The 8159-nt window shown below is 36.1% G+C and overlaps 2 non-coding genes across 2 annotated transcripts; both read right to left on the reverse strand.

Annotated features, from left to right (window-relative positions):
• Positions 1–217: 217 nt before the first annotated feature.
• TRNAW-CCA lies at positions 218–291 on the reverse strand. The gene has a single exon. It is a non-coding gene; the product is annotated as a tRNA-Trp (tRNA).
• Positions 292–431: 140 nt separating this feature from the next.
• TRNAP-UGG lies at positions 432–505 on the reverse strand. The gene has a single exon. It is a non-coding gene; the product is annotated as a tRNA-Pro (tRNA).
• Positions 506–8159: the final 7654 nt, after the last annotated feature.

Here is an 8159-nt window from a genome sequence, read left to right on the forward strand (position 1 = left end):
TTTGGAATCGTCTTAGGCCTAATTCCTATTACTTTAGCGGGATTATTCGTGACTGCGTATTTGCAATACAGGCGTGGGGATCAGTTGGATCTTTGATTGAGTAATATTTTTTTTTGATTGACCTCCTCCTTGGTCTGGAGGAGGTCAAATTGGAGTTGCAATTCAACTTTCTTTTGTTAAGTTACTTTACTCTGGTTCGACATAAGATAGATGGAATCACGCTCTGTAGGATTTGAACCTACGACATCGGGTTTTGGAGACCCGCGTTCTACCGAACTGAACTAAGAGCGCTGTCATTCATTCAAAAAGAAAACTCTTTTCTACTCCTAACGTATCTCACGTACGTATAGTCTGCACAAATTCAAGTTATACCCACTTTACCTTTAATCAATCTCTTCGCTACTGCCCATAAAGAAGAAATAAGTAATAGGTAGGGATGACAGGATTTGAACCTGTGACATTTTGTACCCAAAACAAACGCGCTACCAAGCTGCGCTACATCCCTTTTCCAAATTGTTGTACAATGCCATTGTACACAATTCCTGTCTTCTTTTCCATATCGTAATTTTCTTCTTCTTTCTCTATCTATATAGAACCCTCCCGTCATTTCTTCTTTTTGGTCTCATCTCATATAATCAAGGAATGATATACATTTAAAATCCAATCGAATTTCGCCTATAAAAGAAAGATTACTATGGTAATGTGTAGGAAGAAGGGTGTCATCTTTTTCTTTTTTAGGGATAGGGAAATTTCGTCTATATGGTTCATTTTATATATAGCATAACGTTCTTGGGCAAGAGTTTCTGATCATATACGTATTCCAATAAGGAAGGAGGATTTTCAATGCGGAATATAAAAACATATCTCTCTGTAGCACCTGTGCTAAGTACTCTATGGTTTGCTGCTTTAGCAGGTTTATTGATAGAAATTAATCGTTTATTCCCAGATGCTTTGTCGTTCCCTTTTTTTTAATTCTAGTTATTGCTATGCGAGAAATCGAATTCTTCATGACATGAAGAAATTTTTACCCTTTTCAATCCTTTTTTAGTATCGGAAGGAAAAAGAACGAAATGCTGGATTGGGCTGAACCTCAGAGTCATGAAAAATTTTGGTAAATCCCATTTTGGAAAACGGAAATTCAATTAAAAGCGATATCCAAAGAAATCAGAGCATAGAAAAAGGCCCGGCTGACTAATTAAATGAAAGGATTTCGAAACAAAATCTTTGCTAATTCGACAAGGATTGTATTCTTTAATTATTTCTCTATTTTTTATTACTTAATTTAAGAATTTCAAAAAAATTATATTCTAATGGATTTTATTCTTCTTCTTCGGATTCAAAATAGAAGAATAAAAGAATAAATAAGTAGAAGAATTAAGTTAAGTCAATCCAACCAAAAAGAAAAGGAGGTTCATGGCCAAGGGGAAAGATGTTAGAATCAGAGTTATTTTGGAATGCATCAGTTGTGTTCGAAAAGGTGCCAATGAGGAATCGACGGGAATTTCTAGATATAGTACTGAAAAGAATCGCCACAATACACCCGGACAATTAGAATTCAAAAAATTTTGTCGTTATTGTCGCAAGCACACGACTCATCACGAAATAAAGAAATAGGAAGATCGTGTGTTCGATCTTTCCAAAGAACAGAAAGAGTAAGAACTTCCTATTTTATTTAATATATAAATAAAACATAGATACAATACAAAATAAAAATCAACTCATATTATTTTAGGTAGATATTATTTCATATGTCTAGAGGGTATTCATATACTATAATATGAATCAAATAAGATTAAGATATGGATCAAAGAAAGACTACTTCTTCTCGATCCTAAATTAATAAAATAAAGAAATTTCATTTCTTTTATTAATTTTAAAATTTTAAATAAGGAATAAATCATGTATACATCTAAACAACCTTTTCTTAAATCTAAGCAACCCTTTCGTAAATCCAAGCAAACTTTTAATAAATCCAAGCAACCCTTTCGTAAATCCAAGCAAACTTTTCGTAAATCCAAACAACCTTTTCGTAGGCGTCCTCGGATTGGCCCGGGAGATCGAATTGATTATAGAAACATGAGTTTGATTAATCGATTTATTAGTGAACAGGGAAAAATATTATCGAGACGAATAAATCGATTAACCTTGAAACAACAACGATTAATTACTCTTGCTATAAAACAGGCTCGTATTTTATCTTTCTTACCATTTCGTAACTATGAGAACGAAAAGCAATTTCAAGCCCAGTCAATTTCAATAATTACAGGTTCTAGACCCAGAAAAAATAGACATATTCCTCAATTAACGCAAAAGTACAGTTCCAATCGAAACGTAAGAAACTATAACCAAAATTTAAGAAACAACAATCGGAACTTAAGTTCCGATTGTTGATGTTTTATTCGAAAGGGCCAGGCCTATATATATTATAAAGAAAGTAATCCAGCTCGTTGATTCCTACCACTTAATCTTAAATTATTGTGTCTTCCCGGAGTCCCCTCTCCGGGAATTCGGTTTTTATTATTCCAGTATATTACTTTATTTATCCTTTTAATTGATGATCTTGATTTTCTTGGAAATCGTGTAAAGGTTATTTGGATTTGATACAGCGACTTGTGCAAGCATTTTACGGTTAAGAATCAATTTCTTCTTATATAGGTTGTGTATTAATTTACTATAACTATCGAATACTTTAAATATCCGCGTTGCTGCGTTTATCCGAGTGATCCACAAACGGCGAAAATCCCTCTTTTGCCTACCTCTATCTCGATGAGAGGAAACAAAAGCTCTTTTTACCTGTTGGGTAATCATTCGATTAAGTCTTAAATGAGCCCCTCTAAAATTTGAGGCAAATGAACGCATTTTTGTTCGTCGTCTCCGGGCTATATATCCTCGCGGAACTCTGGTCATTGAATCAAATTAACCTTAATGAATAACTAATGATTTCTCTTCTTTTAGCCATCCTTTTCCCCATTAATAACAAAACGAATTATTCCGATATATAAAATATTAATTCCAATGGCTTTTGCTATAGTAACCTTCCCAACCACGATTTTTTTTCTACTCCCTTCAGTTATTTCTATGCGAAATAACAAATTAATTCTAATGATACTAAAAAAATAGTGGGTTCCATCGTTTCTATGGTTCCCTTTTAAACGGCGAGGCCCTCTCTATACACCGGAGCCCCTTCTTTTATCAAAAGGTATTGTGAACTTGTATAGTTCACATTCTTTGGCTCTACCTATCCATTATAGAGTAAATAGCTCTTTTCACAATAAGAGTTATCCATACAGTGACGGCATTTAATTATGAAAGTTAGCTAAGTAGCTGACCCTGTTAGTCCGTTCTTTTAAGATAAAGGAACATAAGCCTTTTTCTTTTTATTACTTTTTCCTCCGCTTAATGGATAACTATTTGCTACCAATGGAGGAATTGCTTCTTATTTCCAATTTAGATAACTGGATTTGCACCAAAGGAAACCACAAATTCCATATATCATAGAAATCTAGGATAGAGAAGCTATATCCTATTCATTGGTACCAATCATGGCTACTTCAATTTTTTTTTTATTTTTTTGAAGTCATGATCTGAACGAGTCGCACATACACCCTAGCACATGTTCCTCGACGCTGAGGACATCCTTTAAGCGCGGCTGTTTTTCTAGCAGTTCGTATTGGCTGTCTTGCGTTTCTAATAAGTTGTTTAACCGTTGGCATGTTGTATGTATATAGAAAAAAGTAGATTGGTTTAGATCCATCTTAACCTGATGATTGATCATCATGAAGTCTTTCTATTTTCTATTAAATCGAAGAAAACCCGAATTTAGGTGTGAAATAACTTTACAAGAAATCCGGGCACTACCAATCCTTAAACATTTCTGGAAACCACACTGGATCAGTATCGCAGTGCTCGTGAATCATTTCATCCCCTACAATATCGACAAGCCCATAAGCTTTGGCTTCGTCTGCTGACATAAAAACATCCCTTTCCATGTCTTCGGATACAACCCAAAAAGGCTTGCCTGTTCTTAGTGCATAAACCCTTGTGATCATTTCGCGAACTTTGTGTAACTCTTCCACTTCTAGTAAAAATTCTGGTGTCCTTGCTCGATAATAAGCACTAGCAGGTTGGTGAAGCATAATCCTCGCGTGAGGGAATGCTATACGCTTGGTGGGTTCTCCTCCAAGCAGAATGAAGGACGCCATGGACGCAGCTATTCCGAGGCATATTGTATATATATCCGGTGTCACCGTTTGCATCGTATCAAAAATAGCCATTCCTGAGATTAGCCATCCGCCTGGGGAGTTTATAAACAAAAAAATATCACTAATTCCATCTTCTATACTGAGATATACCATGAGACCTGTAATATGATTCGTGATCTCGCAACGAATCTCTTGACCTAAAAAAAGTGTCCTTTCTCGATACATAACATTGTATAAGTCAACCCAAGTCGCTTCTTCATCTCCGGGAATCTGGTAAGGTACTTTTGGAACACCAATGGGCATATTAGATTAATATTATTAAATTTAAGTAAGAAAACTATACTTTAATATGGAAACGTAAGAATGGAAGAGAAAGAAAGAATCTCCGATTTATTGTCTTCATTTTTATTCTTATTCTATATGAATACTATATATTCTATTAATACGTAGATTGAAATAATACATAGATTGAAAGGTTATACATATAAAGAAGATAACACAGATTGAATAAAGAAAAAAGGAATCGGTGATTCGAATCATAACCAAAGAGGGGTAGGGATCTATTCTTGGTTTTTTCCAAATCGGCCAAGTTACCCATTGCATATTGGCACTTATCGAGTATAGAATAGATCTGCTTCTTTTTCGTATTATAAACAGAATTAGCTTCTTTTTTTTAATGGAATGAAATAAATATTCACGCTTTCTGACACAGAATCCCATAGAAGGGTTAGGTCCATAGGATATGGATAGTCTTTTACAATGCGATAAAATAAAGCGACATCGTGTCTATTTTTCTTTGCTAAAGAGGTATTTCCATGGGTTTGCCTTGGTATCGTGTTCATACTGTCGTATTGAATGATCCGGGTCGATTGCTTGCGGTGCATATAATGCACACAGCTCTAGTTTCTGGTTGGGCTGGCTCGATGGCTTTATACGAATTAGCGGTTTTTGATCCCTCTGATCCTGTTCTGGATCCAATGTGGAGACAAGGTATGTTCGTCATTCCCTTCATGACTCGTTTAGGAATAACAGATTCGTGGGGTGGTTGGAGTATTTCAGGAGGAACTGTAACAAATCCGGGTATTTGGAGTTATGAAGGTGTGGCAGGTACGCATATTGTGTTTTCTGGCTTGTGTTTCTTGGCAGCTATCTGGCATTGGGTATATTGGGACCTAGCAATATTCTCTGATGATCGGACAGGAAAACCCTCTTTAGATTTGCCCAAGATCTTTGGAATTCATTTATTTCTTGCAGGGGTGGCTTGCTTTGGCTTTGGGGCATTTCATGTAACGGGTTTGTATGGTCCTGGGATATGGGTGTCCGATCCTTATGGACTAACTGGAAAAGTACAAGCTGTAAATCCGGCGTGGGGTGCAGAAGGTTTTGATCCTTTTGTTCCGGGGGGAATAGCTTCTCATCATATTGCTGCGGGTACATTGGGTATATTAGCGGGCCTATTCCATCTTAGTGTCCGTCCCCCTCAACGTCTATACAAAGGATTACGTATGGGCAATATTGAAACTGTACTTTCCAGTAGTATTGCTGCTGTTTTTTTTGCAGCTTTCGTAGTTGCTGGAACTATGTGGTATGGGTCAGCAACCACCCCAATCGAATTATTTGGGCCTACTCGTTATCAGTGGGATCAGGGATACTTTCAGCAAGAAATATATCGAAGAGTTAGCAATGGTTTATCCGAAAATCTTAGTTTATCAGAAGCTTGGTCTAAAATTCCCGAAAAATTGGCCTTTTATGATTATATTGGTAATAATCCAGCAAAAGGGGGATTATTCAGAGCAGGCTCAATGGACAATGGGGATGGAATAGCTGTTGGATGGTTAGGACATCCCGTCTTTAGAGATAAAGAAGGACGCGAGCTTTTTGTACGCCGTATGCCTACTTTTTTTGAAACATTTCCGGTTGTTTTGGTAGATGAAGAGGGAATTGTGAGAGCGGACGTTCCTTTTAGAAGAGCAGAATCCAAATATAGTGTTGAACAAGTAGGCGTAACAGTAGAGTTCTATGGTGGCGAACTTAATGGAGTAAGTTATTCTGATCCTGCTACTGTAAAAAAATATGCGAGGCGTTCTCAATTAGGGGAAATTTTTGAATTAGATCGGGCTACTTTGAAATCGGATGGTGTTTTTCGCAGCAGTCCAAGGGGTTGGTTCACTTTTGGTCATGCTACCTTTGCTTTGCTCTTCTTTTTCGGACACATTTGGCATGGCGCTAGAACCTTGTTCCGAGATGTTTTTGCTGGTATTGATCCAGATTTGGATGCTCAAGTGGAGTTTGGAACATTCCAAAAAGTTGGAGATCCTACTACAAGGAAACAGGCAGTCTGATACACATTGTTATGGTATCTTTCATTTCACCTTTCTTTTTTGATTTGGCATGGGAAACATCTCCCATCCTTTCTTTTACTTTTTTTCTTTGTTTATATGGTTTTCTTTCTTTATATGGGAAATTTTCCCAAATGACAAATGAATAGGTGTGGAAGTTATAATTGTAAATAAACCACGATCGAATCTATGGAAGCATTGGTTTATACGTTCCTTTTAGTTTCGACTTTAGGGATAATTTTTTTCGCTATCTTCTTCCGAGAACCGCCTAAGGTTCCAACTAAAAGAGTAAAATAATTTTATGGAAGTAAGAAGTCTACCAGATGGGTAGACTTCTTACTTCCATTAGTCCCCGTGTTCTTCGAATGGATCTCTTAATTGTTGAGAGGGTTGCCCAAACGCGGTATATAAGGCATACCCAGTAAAGCTTACAAGTAAACCAGATATGGAGATGGCGACTAAAGTTGCTGTTTCCATTTTTATAGAATTTAAAGATTACAATGGATCTACAAAAAGATCGTGTATTTACAACTACAACGGAATAGTATACAAAGTCAACACCAACGATTAAATCGAATTTATGGCTACGCAAACCGTTGAAGATAGTTCTAAACCTAAACCAAGACGAACTGGTGCAGGTAGTTTATTGAAACCCTTGAATTCGGAATATGGGAAAGTAGCTCCAGGTTGGGGGACTACTCCTTTTATGGGGGTCGCAATGGCTTTATTCGCGATATTCCTATCTATCATTTTAGAAATTTATAATTCTTCTGTTTTATTGGACGGAATTTTAACCTATTAGGTTTCTACTAACTAAAAGTACGAAGTCGTAGTTTTTCCATCCAAAAAAAGCCTTTCTAGTTTAAGCTCTACATTTCTAGACATTCTGGTAGTTCGACCGCGGAATTTTTTTGTTTTGGTATCTCTGGAATATGAGTGTGTGACTTGTTAAAATTGATCCTATTGATAATACATAGAAAGGGCCTGTTATCTCTATCAATATGATTCTAATTCGTCAGATATTATTTATTCTAGTATCTGGAACACGAAATAGATAGAGTGGATCAAAAAAAAAATGGAACTATGATTCATACCCACTATTCAGACCTCGCAACCAGACTGAAAAAATTGAAGTAGTTCTTAATAAAAAAAAAGAAATTTTCTTCCTTCCAATTTTGTTTGCACAAAAGACAACTTTATTTTCTCTCCATTTTGTCGAGTCATTACACGGATTCCATAAATGATTATCAAGTGGTTCTTATTCGAAGAACCCTTGCCTTTTGTTTAGCTTGAGACTCAATCATCGTGGCTCTAGTATGAATCTAAGGTTTAAATTGAACTGATTCATAGGATCGCAACAAGATAATTTCTATCAGAAAACTACTAGAATTTTGGCTTTCTTTATTTACTAGTAAATAAAGAGTAAATCCGCATTACACACAAAAAAATAAATCAAAAATAGGGAAGAGAAAAGTCAAGAGGCCTCTAATGACCAATATAAGGGAAAGGAAGAAAGACAGATGAGCCAACTTGAGATTTTTTGGCATTAGCATTACAAAGAGGATATTCCGGATTTTTCTTATTTCATATCTTCAAGGCAAATCGACCCAATCCAGTG

This window comes from Brachypodium distachyon, chromosome 1 (assembly GCF_000005505.3).
Source record: "Brachypodium distachyon strain Bd21 chromosome 1, Brachypodium_distachyon_v3.0, whole genome shotgun sequence".
NCBI lineage: Eukaryota > Viridiplantae > Streptophyta > Magnoliopsida > Poales > Poaceae > Brachypodium > Brachypodium distachyon.